Source organism: Bufo gargarizans, chromosome 1 (genome assembly GCF_014858855.1).
Source record: "Bufo gargarizans isolate SCDJY-AF-19 chromosome 1, ASM1485885v1, whole genome shotgun sequence".
Taxonomy (NCBI): Eukaryota; Metazoa; Chordata; class Amphibia; order Anura; family Bufonidae; genus Bufo; species Bufo gargarizans.
Window position 1 is genome coordinate 695,278,518 of NC_058080.1, and position 17,249 is coordinate 695,295,766.

The following is a 17,249-nucleotide window of genomic DNA, read 5'->3' on the forward strand; positions in this document are numbered from 1 at the left end:
TTATGTTTAGTGAGCCAGGGTAGCCCCAACACTAGAGGAGTAGGCAATCCGCTAAGGAGGAAACATGACACATCCTCAACATGAGCATCACTCACAATTAAACGGATATTGTGAACTATGCCCTTTAATGATTTCTGAGAAAGTGGAGCGGAATCAATAGCAAAAACAGGAATATCCTTTCCCAAAGTGCATACCTGGAAACCATGAGTTATCGCAAATTGATTATCAATGAGATTGACAGCTGCTCCACTATCTACAAAAATCTCACAAAAAATGTTCTTGCTTTCTAGCGCCACCCTGGCAGGCAGGACAAAACGGGAACTACAAGCAAATGGAAAACCTTCAATTTCCGCCTCAACCCTGCCAATGGTAACAGATGGAACATTTTTAAAGGATTTTTTCCTTTTTGTTTCTTTATTACTCCCCAAAAACTGCCTGAATCTGCTAGACGGACAAACATTTGCCAAATGATTTATACCTCCACAACAAAAACAAACCTTCCCATGCGGGCTGAATCTTCTATTGTCAGAGGCAATCAACCCCAGCTGCATGGGCTCCTGCTCAGAAGGGGTTGACAGCGACTGAGACCCCTGTGCACTGAATGAGACCGCTGCACTGTCCTGGGATTGAGTATGACAGGAAGGAGTGATCTCTCCTCTCTCTCTAAGACGCCTGTCAATACGAACGGCCCGAGACATAGCAGAGTCCAAGGAAGTAGGCCTCTCATGAAAGGCAAATGCATCTTTCAATCCCTCTGAAAGACCATGGCAAAATTGACTTCGGAGTGCAGCATCATTCCAACCAGTATCAGCTGCCCATCTCTGAAATTCTGAGCAGTATATCTCTGCGGATTGTTTACCCTGGCATAACAGACATAGTCTAGACTCTGCCAAAGCAATACATTCCGGATCATCATATATCTGACCCAGGGCTAAAAAGAATTCATCCACTGAGCGGAGGGGCCGTGCCCCCACCGGCAGCGAAAAGGCCCACGACTGAGCGTTACCCCTGAGCAGCGATATAATGATCCCCACCCTACGTTCCTCATCACCAGAGGAATGGGGAAGAAGGCGAAAATGGAGTTTGCAAGCCTCTCTAAAACTCACAAAATTCTCACTACCCCCGGAGAACGTATCCGGGAGCGAGATCTTAGGCTCAGAACAAACTCTATGAACGCAAGCTGAACCGGTCACTTGAAACTGAGAAAGAGTCTTACGGAGATCAGCTACCTCCAATGAAAGACCCTGGAAGCGTTCAGTCAAAAGGGAAACCGGATCCATGCTTGAGACGGTTTTGACGGTTTATAATGTCACGGAAGGTGTACAGGAAACAAGACAACACAAAATAAATATACAACTCACTGGATCCAAAACTAAGGAACAAAAGGGAGACCCCTGCATCAGACCTGGCTCTCTCCCTTACTGCTCAGCCTATGCGATAATCCCAATGGTAGATGATCGCATATCCTCGTACCTCGACTGTATAACACCTGAACGCCCTATAATAGTGAGGGGACACGACCACCGGCTCCCTACACTAGATACGGAGGGAGTCAGGGTCACCTGGGATCCAGCAAACAGAAAAACACAAAAGAATGCACAACACTTATCTTGTAGAAGACTGGAAAGTAGGATCAGCATGCACACACACTCCAGGAAGAAATATAAACCGCACAGTGATGCACTATGGGGAGGAATTTAAAGGGATGCAATCAGTACAACTACATGACAGCTGAGAGAGGCTAACGAGATGAGGAACTGAAAGCAAAACAAAGGAAGCTCAAGGAGGAGGTTCTGAAAGGCATCTGTCAGAGCTTCTCAGATGTCTGGTGGTGACACAATCCGGGTCGGCAACAGGAGGAGCGATGCAAGCAGGCAGGGAACAGACGAAGAGCGTAGTCTATGAACGAGGCACGTAGTCAGGAACACAAGTGGTAACAAGCTCAATTGCACAGGATAGGACCTTGACTCTGAGGCGCTTGAGTAGAGGGCTGAGCCACTTAAATACCTCCAGGAGAGCCAGGGTAGGTCAATGGCATCACCTGACACAACACAGCCCCGACCAAGGAGTGATGCGTACAGCAGTCGAGCACAAGCAGCATTCAGGTAGACTGGAAGCTGCAGAGCGGAATCTCCAGAGCAGCAGAGACAGGGAAGCACAGTTCATGATCACAGGTGAGCATGGCGCCCGGAACTGTGGCAGCGAGCAGGGGGACAGTTTCGCACCGAGGACACTCAGTGTGGAGCGCAAGTTGGAACGCACGCACGAGGGAACACACTCTACAGCATGTGATGAACCGACGTCACAAGACCGGACATAGGCTGGAACGCAGGTTGGAGCGCAAGCCATCGCTTGGCAATGCGATCCCATTACACAGAACAATGCAATCATATTGCAAATAGCAGCACGATCGCATTGTCAAATATTTTGATTATGTCACACATATAAAAAAATGGCCCAACGGTTGCACTATTGTCCATTTGACAAGGCGATCATGCTGTCTGCATCTTTTGTGGCCCCATTGAAGTGAATGGGTCCGCATCTGACCTGAAAAAAATGCGGATTGGATGCGGACATCTCTATTTCATTATCCATTCTTCTGATCCGTCAGAAGAACCCAAAAAAAAAAACACGATCCTGTAAAAAAAGTCTAATAGAAACGCTTCTCTCTTTCTCTATCTCTCATCCCTCCCTCATCTCTCCATCTAACCTTGAGACGATGCACCATATTGAATACAGCTACTCTTCGTCCTGGTTTTAAGGACGATGAGAAGGGGGGAAAGTGGTGCAGAAAACAACAATCTTCAAACTTTTTACTAACCATTCTAACCTCTCAACTGTCAATCAATCTTCTAACCTAGTAGGGAATTACGTTGAGAACTATCACGACTGCCTTTTCTTTGACGGTACTTGGGTCAGATTTTTGCAAAGAAGGTAAAAATCGCGGCCGATCCATGTTCCGCTGTAACCATTTATTCCAATGAGGTATGCCCCTAGGCAGCCCCACGGGTTATCACCCGATGTCCACCACCGGGTTCGAGAGTCTCTCCCGGACCCAGACTCAATAAGCATTGTTCATTCTAGTCAACCAGGTGATTGGGTCGTGCTAAAGAAACATCCGAGGACGGGACTAGAGCTGAGACATCTTGGGCCATTCCAGGTGCTGCTGATGACGCCAACCTCTCTGAAGTTCGAGGGACGAGACAACTGGATCCACACCAGTCACTGCAAGAAGCTGCTCAACTAAGTCAAAGAATGAAGAGTATCACTTTTGTTTATTTGTGTAGTTTAATTTTTAGGAAGGGAAACGCACATCAAACTAGCCAGGGCCACAAGGAGACATTTGTTGATAGCACTGGTTTTACATTTCTAGAGGGTAATATCAGCTATAGGTTTAATAATAGCTCTGGCTCCTGCTCCTCGCTTGTTAATCTTGTATGGGTGTCCAGGCAGCTAGGTAGATGTGGTAAAGGGCATACGTTTGTGGGATCCTCCAGTTGTGAGGAAGGTATAATGGTCAACCTTGCTAATGAAACCCCCGATCTCTTTAATAACACCCATAGACTAGATTATATCTGCTGGAAAGAAGGGTGTGACGTTCAGACTCAGGGAGTGATCCCTCAGTCTATTCAGTTATTACTGGAGGCCCGTGACTATCAGAAGTTCTTGTGTGGAGTTGATGGGTCCGTACTATTTCCTATGCGGGTTAGCCGCTTATAAGGTAATTCCCCCTAATGCCAGAGGTTCATGTGTCCTGGTGAAGCTTGTCCCTGCATCTTACGTTGCAGCCGATTGGGAGAAACTGATGGTGTGGAAGGAGGTAAGAAGGGCAGGGAGAGCTGGAAGGGATTTGTTTTCTGGGTGGACAGGATTGGGAGTTGGACCTATGAAGCGATTGAACAATTTCTCGTCCACAGTGGATGAGATGTTCAAAGAAACCGTTAAGGCAGTGAGGGAGATCACAGAGAAACAACGACAGTAGAACGTCCAGAGGAGGGTTTCTGTGAATTAGATGACGGTTATACCTGGCTAGCAGATACCATTGACAAGGGTCAGGCCCATGCTGACAGGAGCAGGGCAGAGGCGGAGCTATGACTAGTGAGGGTTGGAATCCTTTTTAAAGCTTTGGGAGGTCTTGGGGCTCACTGGTTTTCATTGCATCCGGGCGAAAGGAAATAGGACATGTACTTTTTTATTTGTTTCCATTCCTTCTATACGCCGGAGTGAGATGTTCCTGATGTCTAATCGACCGAGTTACCGAAGCCCAAACAGACAAGATGCCCTGAAGACCAAACCATGGACCAGATGCAGAGGATTCCAAACCAGCCGGCGACCAGCACGAAACACCAGCTCCTGAGTCAAGATTTGTTTTTAGGCTACGTGTCAAGATTGACTTTCTGTTTTCCATCATCTGTTTTGTTTTATGGATTCAGGACTTTTCGTAGACAAGACAGTTTTTTGCAAAGAAGAAGATCGAGATTAATCAAAGGACACTGGGGAGCATATGACAAAGAGGATGGACTGTTGTGGAAATTTTATTAGGATGTGTTTCTAATATATTGTGTATTGTCATCATGTCTCTCAGTGTCAGGGTAAACCATTGGAGTGGATATCTTCCTGTGTATGTGGAGACACAGCTGCCGGGGGCAGAGGTCTCCGTCGGCGAATGGTCCATGTGCTATGCGCTGGGCTGTGGCCCGAGGGAGACTGATGTGTTCAGCAGAGCAGTGTTTTCTTGGCGAATGTATGGATGCCTGCTAGGGCCCCCGCGCAAGACGCGGATTTATTGGTTTGGCGTGGATGGGGGGGGGGGGAAGTGTATCTTATGGGGCAAAAAATACGGTACCTTTCCTTACACAAAGTCTGATGCGAGCGGATTTCTATTATAAATATTTCTACGACAATGTGCATAACTGATGCACAGGATCCTTTTTTAAATTTTTTTAACAGGATCCTGGTTTCTTTTTCTTTCTGTTCTTCTCACGTGTCAGAACTGAAAATGAAATGGAGATGTGAACACTCCCTTATCCTGCTTGTTTGACCTCAGTTTACTTCTGTTCATATCTTGTCTTCTGGTCTGGCGTTCAAGAGACGTGCATTCTAGTCTTGGTGCCTATTCAGACTGTGCCTGTGGTTTCGGTGCACTTCCTGATTCCTGTGCCTCCAGGTGCCAAGTGTATCAGGACCATTGCAGAAGGTAGCTAATGTGCAGCAAAGTTCACATCCCTGTAAAGGCGTTAAACGGTGAATAACTCCCTTAGGCCTCATGCACATGGCCGTTGCCCGGCCGTTCCGTGCATTGGGGAAAACAATTTGCGGTCCCCAATGCACGGGCACCATCCATGCGGCTGCCGCAGATGGGTCCAGCCCCATTCAACTTGAATGAATCCGTGATCCGTCCGCACTGCAAAAAAAAAATAGAACATGTTCTATTTTTTTTTGCGATGCGGAGGCACGGACAGGAAACCACGGAAGCTTCCACACTGCACCTTCCAGATTGCGGACCTATTTGTCAAACCAGTTACACTACCATTGATCCGTATAAGTGGACCCATAACACCTTGATAACGATGCCGTAATTGAGTCTCTACAGGGGGGCTCTCTGGTCAGAGTCAATGGTCTGACTGCGAAAGTCAAGGAAGTCCGTTTGCCATTGTAAAAGTCCAAACAAAGAGGAAGTTAAGGAGCAGGACAGGAAGTAGAATACATAGAGTAGCTTCAAAACATTATATCCAGAAAAACATCCACCTATTTTTTTTTATTATATAGAATTTTCACATATAGGCTGTTAATATGTGGTAAAATAAAATTGAAAAAAGGGACACTTTAAAAAAAAATTCAGCACTTTTTAGTTTAAAGACGATCATTGACATACGAAGGATAGATGAATCTAAGCATGGTTTTATAGACTGGCTGATTGGGCAAATGACCAAAGGTCCCCAAGGAATAAACCCACTGGAGTAATCTGAGAGTGCAACATGAAAACCTTCACTGCCCAGGACCACCAGGAACTCTACCATTAACCCCTTTAATGTCCTAACCCACCATGAAGTTTAACCCATTGTACGAGCCATGTTCATACTTGCCCGTATTACTAAGAAAAATTATCTTAACATTTTTGCAAATTGGGGTGTTGCTGTTACACCTAGAGGCTCTTCTCTCTCTGCAACTGCCGCACCCTCTGCACTTTGATCGACAGGACCAGGCAGTGAAAGCATCATCACACCTGGTCCTGTCAATCAAAGTACAGAAGGAGCAGCTGTTACAGAGAGAACAGAGCCTCTATGTGTAACAGCAATGCCCCAATTGCTCCTAGAGGCTCATTTGCATATATTAAAGCTTCACTTTTCTCAGCAATGTGGGCACATGTGAATATGGAACCAACACAGGTGCCTTCAGCTGCCGGGTGTTGGGACACCCGCCGATCTGATCTTGATGACCTATCCTGAGGATAGGTCATCAATTTTAAAAGCCTGGAGAACACCTTTAAGGCTGTGTTCACATCTGCGTTCGTATTTCCATCTTCCTGTTCCATTATAGTGCCAGATCCGTCACATGATGGGCACCAACGGCACCCATCAGACCCCATTGACTATCATTCTTCTGTCATATTTGATGAGGTCTCCAACGCAGATGTGGACAGAGCCTAAATGTGGCTCTGTTCTCTTCTGGGCTATGGCTTCCATTCATAAGGATCTATTGAATGACAGATCTGAATGGCACACAATGGACCCCATTATATGTTAATGGGGTCTGTCTGGTGCCACTTGGATCTGTCATGCAATGGATCTGGTTTCGATGGACTTGATGGTAGGGACAGAGCTGAGAGAAGTGACAAAAATATCTGTTTGTTCAGATGATCGTCTATCAGATCCAGTATACACGAAGTGTCACGCCGCTGTAACCGAATACAATGATGATTATCATGGTAATTATACGGTAAATGAGCCTCTGTCAGCGGCCTGAGGAGCCAGGTGAAGGATTGTTTGCAGAAAAGACGGAGCGTGAATATTCAGTTTTACATCTGGCAATGCTATGAGGATTTCCCAACACTTCAAATATGTGTTGAAAGTCTTCGTATGCATTTAACCCTTTGTCAGCCAGCAGCAGGTTGCATTTCTTTTTTTTTTTTTAGGTTGCCTTCACCAAAAATATTTTGTTGGTGGCATTGTTTCGATAAGCTTCTGCAATGTCACAAGATTTATTTCCATCCAGTATTGCATTATTTTTTCATCAAGATCTTGCATTGATCATGGTAGAGTCTGACTGCTGCGCAAAGCCTTCTCCAGTACATCCCAAAGATTCTCAATGGGATTAAGGTCTGGACTCTGTGGTGGCCAATCCATGTGTGAAAATTATGTCTCATGCTCCCTGAACCACTCTTTCACAATTTGAGCCCGATGAATCCTGGCATTGTCATTTTGGAATATGCCCGTGCCATCAGGGAAGAAAAAATCCATTGATGGAATAACCTGGTCATTCAGTATGTTCAGGTAGTCAGCTGACCTCATTCTTGAGGCACATACTGTTGTTGAACCTAGACCGGTCAGGTCTAGGTTCAACAACAGTATGATCAGCAACCCCAGATCATAGCACTGCCCCCACAGGGTTGTACAGTAGGCACTAGGCATGATAGGTGCATCACTTCCTCTGCCTCTCTTCTTACCCTGATGCACCCATCACTCTGGAACAGGGTAAATCTGGACTCATCAGACCACATGACCTTCTTCCATTGCTCCAGAGTCCAATCTTTATGCTCCCTAGCATATTGAAGCCCTTTTTTCTGGTTTGCCTCACTGATTAGTGGTTATCTTACGGCTACACAGCTGTTCAGTCCCAATCCCATGAGTTCCCTTCGCATTGTGCGTGTGGAAATGCTCTTACTTTCACTATTAAACATAGCCCTGAGTTCTACTGTTGTTTTTCTTCGATTTGATTTCACCAAACGTTTAAGTGATCGCCGATCACGATCATTCAAGAATTTTCTCCGGCCACATTTCTTCCTCGAATATGATGGGTCCCCACTATCCTTCCAGTTTTTAATAATGCGTTGGACAGTTCTTAACCCAATTTTAGTAGTTTCTGCAATCTCCTTAGATGTTTTCTCTGCTTGATGCATCCCAATGATTTGACCCTTCTCAAACAGACTAACATCTCTTCTACGACCACGAGATGTGTCTTTCGACCTGGTTGTTTAAGAAATGAGAAGAAACTCATTGCACAAGTTGGGTTAAATAACTTGTTGCCAGCTGAAAGATAATCGCCCATGCAGTAATTATCGAATAGGAGGCTCAGAACGATTTGCTTAGTTAAATCCAGGTGGCGATTATTTTTTTGGGACAGGCAGTGTATTATTATTGTTCCAATATATGTTGATCGTGCTGCCTATGAGTGTAGAATTCCAATCCCGACTCTTATCCCAAATGCGCAGTTGTAATACTTTGTAGCCCAAAAATCGGATTCCAGAGGCTGGTGCACTCACGTACACCTGCACCCTAGAGAGAAGTTATAACACAATAGTGAAGTTCCACCAGGTAATTCCGCATCAAGCAGTTTTATTCTACTTACAAAAAGGGCATAAAATTTTAGCCTTTAAAATCAATATATTTTTGTCACAGAAAGTCCACCCGACCCGGGTTTCGCCAATCCAGCTTCGTCAGGGGCGATGGTATCCTCTCTCACAGGTGCGGTATTTATTGGTCCTAAACCAAATCTATGTACCGCCCATCTATACAAAGACCTTTACTTTCTTTATATATTTTTCCAGGATACACATCAAAAATTAAACAATAAAAAAACATGAATTCCTAAAATCCACAAAAGCTAGCAGTATTTTGACATATAAATGTATTTCCATTTCTACTTCACAGAGCATATAATCCACACATTACCAATAACCCTCCCCTTTCCATTCATAAAGAGATCACATGGTTATGCTCCGATCACATGTTTCCCTAGAGCCAATCACAACTCACTATATTCTGTTCCTTCTAAATGACAGCGACTATAATGGGCGTGATGGATCCATGAACACGGACAAAATAGAGCATGCATCAGTGCTAAAAACACAGACCCACGGACCGTGCTAAAACACTGATAGCTGAATACACACATTAAAATTAATGGGGACGTGTGCTGTCCGTGGAGACCATGTTCAGCACACGTTCGTGGAAGTTCACATAACCATTTATTTTTCTGTTCTCCTAATTCATCAGAAGAATAGAAAAAAAACGGATCCTGTAAGAAAAAAATAAAGGCCTCCATTTGAGCCATTTCCATCTGAGATCCTTTATTTGAGATGAAAAAAAGTCCTGCATGTGTTTTTTTTTACAGGATGCCATTTTTCTTTATTTTTCTGTTCTTCTGATGGATCAAAATGACAGAAAAATAAAAGGTAATATTTTTTTATCCGCATCCGATCCGCATTTTTGGGTGGTCAGATGCGGAACCATTCACTTCAACAGGGCCACAAAAGATGAGGACAGCACACGGTGAATGTCCGTTCTGTGACCCTGCAAAAATATTTTGGGCCGAACATTTCGTTCAGCGAAATGGACATGGCCGGTATGCGTGTTTTCCGGGCCGAAAAAACTGCTACAGCCGTGTGCATGAGCCCTTAGTGATGACAGCTGCTCTCCCATGGCAATGGTCAAAATCAGAGAAGGATACACTGATACTTTTCTCTTTTTGGATCCACTCCTGTGTTAGCTGACCCAAAATCTGCATGTGCAAGTCCAGCCTTAAATGTAATCTGAACAGGTTTTCATGCTAAGGATACTTTCACATTAGCGTTTTTCTTTTCCGGCATTGAGTTCTATCACAGGGGCTCAATACTGGAAAAGAGCTGATCGGTTTTATCCTAATGCATTCTGAATGGAGAGCAATCCGTTCAGGATGCATCAGGATGTCTTTAGTTCAGTCTTTTTGACTTTTCAGGACGGAGATAATACCGCAGCATGCTGAGGTTTTATCTCCCTCCAAAATTCCAGGACACTTGCTGGAATGCCGGACCTGGCATTTTTTCCTATTGACATGCATTAATGCCGGATCCAGCCCCGAGTGTTCCGGCAAAACGGATCCAGCATTGCGGTCTGCACAAAACATGTGAAAAAAATAAATGCCGGATCCGTTTTTTCCGGATGAAACCAGAGAGATGGATCCCGTATTTCAATGCATTTGTCATACGGATCAGGATCCTGATCCGTCTGACAAATACCATCAGTTTGCATGCGTTTTGACACATCCGGCAGGCAGTTCCGGCGACGGACCTGCCTGCCGGAATCCTCTGCCACAAGTGTGAAAGTATCTTTACCCGGTGTTGTCTTTCTACCCAGAGGATTCAAATGCAGATCTGTTGCAATGTGTTTGTGAATTTGTATTTATCTGTTACCTTTTGTAAGGTTGTATGACTCTTATAATCCACTAGGGGGAGACAAAAGCCGGAATTTATCAAGCCCTGCAGTGCACATTTTTATTTTAACCCTTTAATGACCAGGCCTAATAACCAAACACTTTTTCATGATGTAGTGTGATTGTCCATCTAGTTCAGCCTGTTATCCTGCAAGTTGATATATGATAGGCATAGTAACACACGAACGGGGAGATAATGATGACTGTTTTGGGTGGCTTTTTTGTTTAATTTTATTATATTTTTTACTTAAAAGACCTCTGGGGAACAATGACCCTTTTTTGGGGGGTATCTTGCAGTTTTTCCACGGTCACTGGGGCATCCAAAGGACCAGATAAATCTGATATTAAAGGGGCTTTTCCGGCTTTGCAGAAAAACCTGGACTGTTCTAACCCTGTGGAGGGAAGATAGTTCTGTCACTCCATCAGGCTGCCGATGACCGCGGCGAAGCCCGACGTAGGGGTAAGTACAGGGTCACTCCCTCAAAAAATGAAATAAAAAGTGCTGGAAAAGTGTCATACTCCCCAAAACGGTAGCAAAAAATAACCCACAAAAAATACAATCTCTGTAGACCATAATATAAACAATTATGACTGACAGAATACGGTGATGCAAAGAATTTTTTTCTTTCATCAACCTTGTAATGAAGGAAGTTTGTTTCTACCACACTGCTACCAATGAAGCCAATGAGAGCAGCGCTGTAACGAGCTCTCTCCACCACAAGGTTGACCTTGCGGTCTAGTTTTGGGGACGAAGCTACACCCAAACAGCTGATCAGCAGGGGACCCCCGCAGATCAGCTAGTGATGGTTTATCATGAGTATAGGCCATTACTGAGTAAAGGCTGGACAATCTCTTTAGTTCCTAGGTTCTCTCCCCTATTTGTGAAACTATCAGCAGATTTGGCTTTCAGTCTCATCTCTATGCTGACAACATCTAAATATATACCTTATTATATACTCTATCCCTTGACATCACCCCTTCACTAATACAAAATGCTTATCTGTCCACTGTCTCTAACATCATGTCCTCTCTCTGTCTGAAACGGGATCTTTCAGTTTTTCCATCTATGAATCAACCTAAACCTGAAATTTCTTTTTCAGTAAGCCCTACTACCATAACTGTTAGGTATCCTGTTCCAAAATTTTGGGGTTATGTTTGGTGCTGATCTGTCTTTCAGCCCCTATACTGAAAAACCTCATACCACCTACACCTCGGAAACATCTCTGGAATCTGCCCTTTACTTATTGCTGCCCTGATCCATTCCCACCTTGATTACTGACACTCATGACTAACTAAATTCTCCCATCTCCAATCTATCCTGAATGCAGAAGCCAGACTCATGTATCTGTCCAACCGCTACGCCAGTGCCTCTGCCCTGTGCCAGTCTCTGCATTGGTGCCCCATGCAGTATAGCATTCAATTAAAACATCTCATTCTCACCGACAAAGCTTTGTATCTCTGTCTTTCGTTGTATTGGTGCTCTCAGTTCCTCCATTCAAATACCCTGCACCTGCCACGTGTACTTGTTCTGTTGGAGGTTTAGTGATGGTGCAGTGCATTTAAATCAGGAATGCCCAACCAAGCAAAACTACAACTTCCATCGAGCCCAGCCAGCCTACAGATATCAGGGCATGCTGGGAGTTGTTGTTTTTTAACAGCTGGAGGGCCGCAGGTTGGGCATCCCTGATTTAAATGGAGGAGGCATCTCATGGAGGTGATTTGCCTGGTCACATGACCCTCCATTAACAGCCATTTTATGGACAGGACCTCTGTGTGGACAGCACAAAAGACTTTGTAAACAAGGGGACATACCTTATAAAATATAGAAAAGGGTGCAGAATTTCAACAAAGGCTACATTAGTAAGCATTAGAGATGAGCGAACTTGTGTTTTAAGTTCGGCGTCTAAAGTTCGGGTTCGGGTTAGCGGAGAATCCCGATATGGATTCCGAATTCCGTTGTGGTCCGTGGTAGCGGAATCAATAATCGGCCATTATTGATTCCGCTACCAGGGACCACAACGGTATTCGGAATCCATATCGGGATTCTCTGCTAACCGGAAGCCGGACTTTAGACGCCGAACTTAAAACACAAGTTCGCTCATCTCTAGTAAGCATATATCCCAAGTGTCCCTCTTTTTGACCCAAGTCCCTCTTTACTCTTTAAATGTCCCTTAGATTTGTATTACTACATTTACAATATTGACCCAGAATGTGTTTCCCTGGTTCCCATCTATGTATTAAAGCCCACCTTGCATATTATTTCATTATTTGATGCAATATGGGTTTTAGAAATTTTTATATTCAGATAATTTTTGTGTTGTGTTAAAAAAAAAAAAAGCTTTTGAAGTGTATAAATATGCAGGAAAAGTGGATCAAACACATGGTTCAACAATAACTACAAAGGGCATCTGTCAGCAGATTTCTACCTATGACACTGGCTGACCTGTTACATGTGCACTTGGCAGCTGAAGACATCTGTGTTGGTCCCATGTTCATATGTGCCCGCATTGCTGAGAAAAAAGATGCTTTAATATATGCAAATGAGCCTCTAGGAGCAACGGGGGCGTTGCTGTTACACCTAGAGGCTCTGCTCTCTGCTGCTGCTGCTGCACTTTGATTAACAGGGCCAGGCGTGATCACGTGTACACTCCCGGGACCTGTCAATCAAGGTGCAAAGGGTGCACAACCAACACTAGGTATCATGGTGTAGGACAGCATTAGCTACTGTTCCCGTCTGGTATTCGTGGAGGAAACATTAGCCAGCCTTTGGTTTGTCCAGGACATTGTGGATCCAGTCCTACAGCATTTTTTTGGCTCAGTTAGGAGACGTGGTGTTCCAACATGATAACGCCCACACGCTGCCCACACGACACAATGCGTTCCTCAGGGTCTTCAGCAGCTCCCTTGCCCAACTTGATCTCTAGATCTCTCCCCCATAGAGAATGTCTGGGACTGGATGGAGAGACAGATCTTCCGTACACGGCAGCCAGGGGAGGACTGGGAAGTTAAAGTTGCCCTGGGAAGAAAAACTAAAAGTGGCTTCATGTTGGTTGTCAGTCCAAATTGACAGAAGATGGGACAACAGAAGTAGGCAGGGCCAACAACAACACTGTGTTGCAGAACACAATACTGCCCCAGCAAAACCAAATACCACAGTGAAGCTGCAAATGCTGCCCGATCTCTGTACTGAGGACAGTGATACAGCTGAATTTAGATGGGCACCTGCGGCCGCTGGCCAGGTGCATAGGTACCTGATGCTCCCAGCCTTAATTAATGTTGAGAGCATCAGACCATTATGTAGCAGGCCAGCAGCCATGAGGAGGGCTCAGGTGGCACACTGGGCATCGGCCCACCAGGAAATTACCCTGTAGGGTCTATGGCCAGTCCGCCCATGCACAGCAGCCAGCAACCACCTTGGCTGAACTACAGCTCCAAGTTGAAAGCGCTTGGAATGACAGGAGGACATCCAGCATCTGTATGACCGCTACCATGCCAGAGTGGCAGCCTGTATCCTAGCAAGTAGTGTTGAGCGAAGTGCGCTTCGGATCATAGATCCAAAGTCGCTTCCCTCTAAACTTCATTTGAATGCTGTACGGAGACCCGTCTCCATACAGCGTTCAAATGTATGGGCTTCAAGGAGGTGAAATTTGTTTTGTCCGAAGTCTTGCAAGACTTCATTGAATAATTTCAGACTTCGACTATTCAACCTGAAAACCAATTTAAAACTGGTACAGAAGCCGACTTCGGATTGTAGTTTTAAAATGTTATTAAGGCCTCATGCACACGACCGTTGTTTCATTCCGTGTCCGTTGTTCCTTTTTTTTGTGATTTTCTGCAGACCCATTGACTTTGAATGGGTCCGTTGAAAACTCGGCTAATGCACCATTTGTCATCCGCGTCCGTGATCCGTGGTTTCAGTCCATCAAAAAAAATATAACCTGTCCTATTTTTTTTCACGGAAAACGGTTTGCGGACCCATTCAAGTCAATGGGACCGTGAAAAAACGCGGAGGCACACAAGATTGTCATCTGCGTCTGCGTCCGTTTTTTTCCTATCATTTGCATGGCAAACTTGACTTAGATTTTTTTTTACTTTCCTTCATGTCTGGAGATCCTCCAAAAATAAAGGAAGACACACGGAAACAAAAACAGAAACGGATCACGGAACAACGGAACCCCATTTTGCGGAACGGAACACAACAACGGTCGTGTGCATGAGGCCTTCGGTGAAGAACTTCAGCATTCAGTTCTACGACTTTAGGCCTCATGGAGGAAACTACTGTGTGGGGCAAATTACTATATGGGGGCAGTGTGGGGGAAATTACTGTATGGGGCAGTGTGGGGAAAATTACTATATGGGGGCAGTGTGGGGGAAATTACTATATGGGGGCAGTGTGGGGGAAATTACTATATGGGGGCAGTGTGGGGGAAATTACTATATGGGGGCAGTGTGGGGGAAATTACTATATGGGGGCAGTGTGGGGGAAATTACTATATGGGGGCAGTGTGTGGGAAATTACTATATGGGGCAGTGTGGGGGAAACTACTATATGGGGGCAGTGTGGGGGAAATTACTATATGGGGGCAGTGTGGGGGGAAACTACTGTATGGGGCAGTGGGGGGGAAATTACTGTATGGGGCAGTGTGGAGGAAATTACTATATGGGAGCAGTGTGGGGGAAATTACTATATGGGGCAGTGTGGGGGAAATTACTATATGGGGCAGTGTGGGGGAAATTACTATATGGGGGCAGTGTGGGGGAAATTACTATATGGGGCAGTGTGGGGGAAATTACTATATGGGGCAGTGTGGGGGAAATTACTATATGGGGGCAGTGTGGGGGGAAACTACTGTATGGGGCAGTGTGGGGCAAATTACTATATGGGGCCAGTGTGGGGGAAACTACTGTATGGGGCAGTGTGGGGGAAATTACTGTATGGGGGCAGTGTGGAGGAAATTACTATATGGGGGCAGTGGGGGGGGGATTACTATATGGGGCAGTGTGGGGGAAATTACTGTATGGGGCAGTGTGGGGGAAATTACTATATGGGGGCAGTGTGGGGGAAATTACTATATGGGGCAGTGTGGGGGAAACTACTGTATGGGGGCAGTGTGGGGGAAACTACTGTATGGGGCAGTGTGGGGGAAATTACTATATGGGGCAGTGTGGGGGAAATTACTATATGGGGGCAGTGTGGGGGAAACTACTGTATGGGGGCAGTGTGGGGGAAATTACTATATGGGGCAGTGTGGGGCAAATTACTGTATGGGGGCAGTGTGGAGGAAATTACTATATGGGGGCAGTGGGGGGGGAATTACTATATGGGGGCAGTGTGGGGGAAATTACTGTATGGGGCAGTGTGGGGGAAATTACTATATGGGGCAGAGTGGGAGAAATTACTATATGGGGGCAGTGTGGGGGAAATTACTGTGTGGGAGCAGTGTGGGGGAAATTACTGTGTGGGGGCAGTGTAGGGGAAATCACTATATGGGGGCAGTGTGGGGGTAATTACTGTGTGGGGGAAATTACTGTATGGGTGCAGTATGGGGGGAATTACTATATGGGGCAGTGTAAGGGAAACCACTGTATGGGGGCAGTGTGCGGCAAATTACTGTATGGGGGCAGTGTGGGGCAAATTACTGTATGGGGCAGTGTGAGGGAAATTACTGTGTGGGGGCAGTGTGAGGGAAATTACTATATGGGGCAGTGTGGTGGAAATTACTGTATGGGGGGCAGCGTTGCTATTGGGGAGGCATTGTAGGGGCAATTCTATTATTTCTGGGGACACTATACAGGGATTATTACCTGGAGCACAATATAGGCTGTTATTATTACTAGGGCACTCTAGGGAACAACATAGCTGCTGTGGACACTATAAGGACATTTGGGGTAATTTATCAAACTGGTGTACAGTAGAACTGGCTTAGTTGCCCATAGCAGCCAATCAGATTCCACCTTTCATATTTGACAGCTCTTTTGGAAATCCAGTTCTACTTTACACCAGTTTGATAAATGACTCCAATTATGTCTACTGGGAAGATGCCACTCAGTGTTAATGTGACCATGCCTCACCACATACCCTGCTGCAGAACTTGATATAAAGGGTGCACAACCTTAGGATACTTTCACATTAGCGGCAGGGGACTCTGGCAGGTTGTTCCGGCGGGCGAACAGCCTGTCAGATGCGTCCTGCCACTAGTTCACATGTGCCCCCGGACTGCCGCTCTGTCCCCATTTACTATAATGGGGGCAGGGGCGGATTTCCGCCGGCAGCATAGTCAATTGGGGCGGAGCGGCAGTCCGGGGGCACATGTGACCTAGCGGCAGGACGGATCCGACAGGCTGTTCACCCGCCGGACCAGCCTGCCAGAGTCCCCTGCTGCTAATGTGAAACTAGCCTTAGTTGTGTGATCATTGACCAAGCACCAGTAGCAGTTTATACTTTGTCACTGTCAGTAAATTTTCCAGGTCTTCTTTTTTCATCTTCCACTAGTGTACTGTATATGTTTGGAGATTTCCCAGCACATATGTCAACATCACTTGGATAAGGAACTTCAAATTTACATTAATGGCGTTTTCCTGTAAAAAAAAAAAATATATATTTTTACCAATGGCCCGTAGCCTGCCCCCTGAAACAGAAGATTGCTACTTACCTGCTCCACGCCGCTCTGGTCCTCTGCCCTATATCGGTTCTGCTCTGGACGTTTACGAGCTACTGCACCAAATTTTACTTTTAGTCCTTCTAAGGAACTAAACAAAAGCCACGCACCTCTTCCAAGCAGCTCTGTTACAGCGCCGAAAGTCCCATCCCTGCAGCTTCCGATCCCCTGTGGACCACA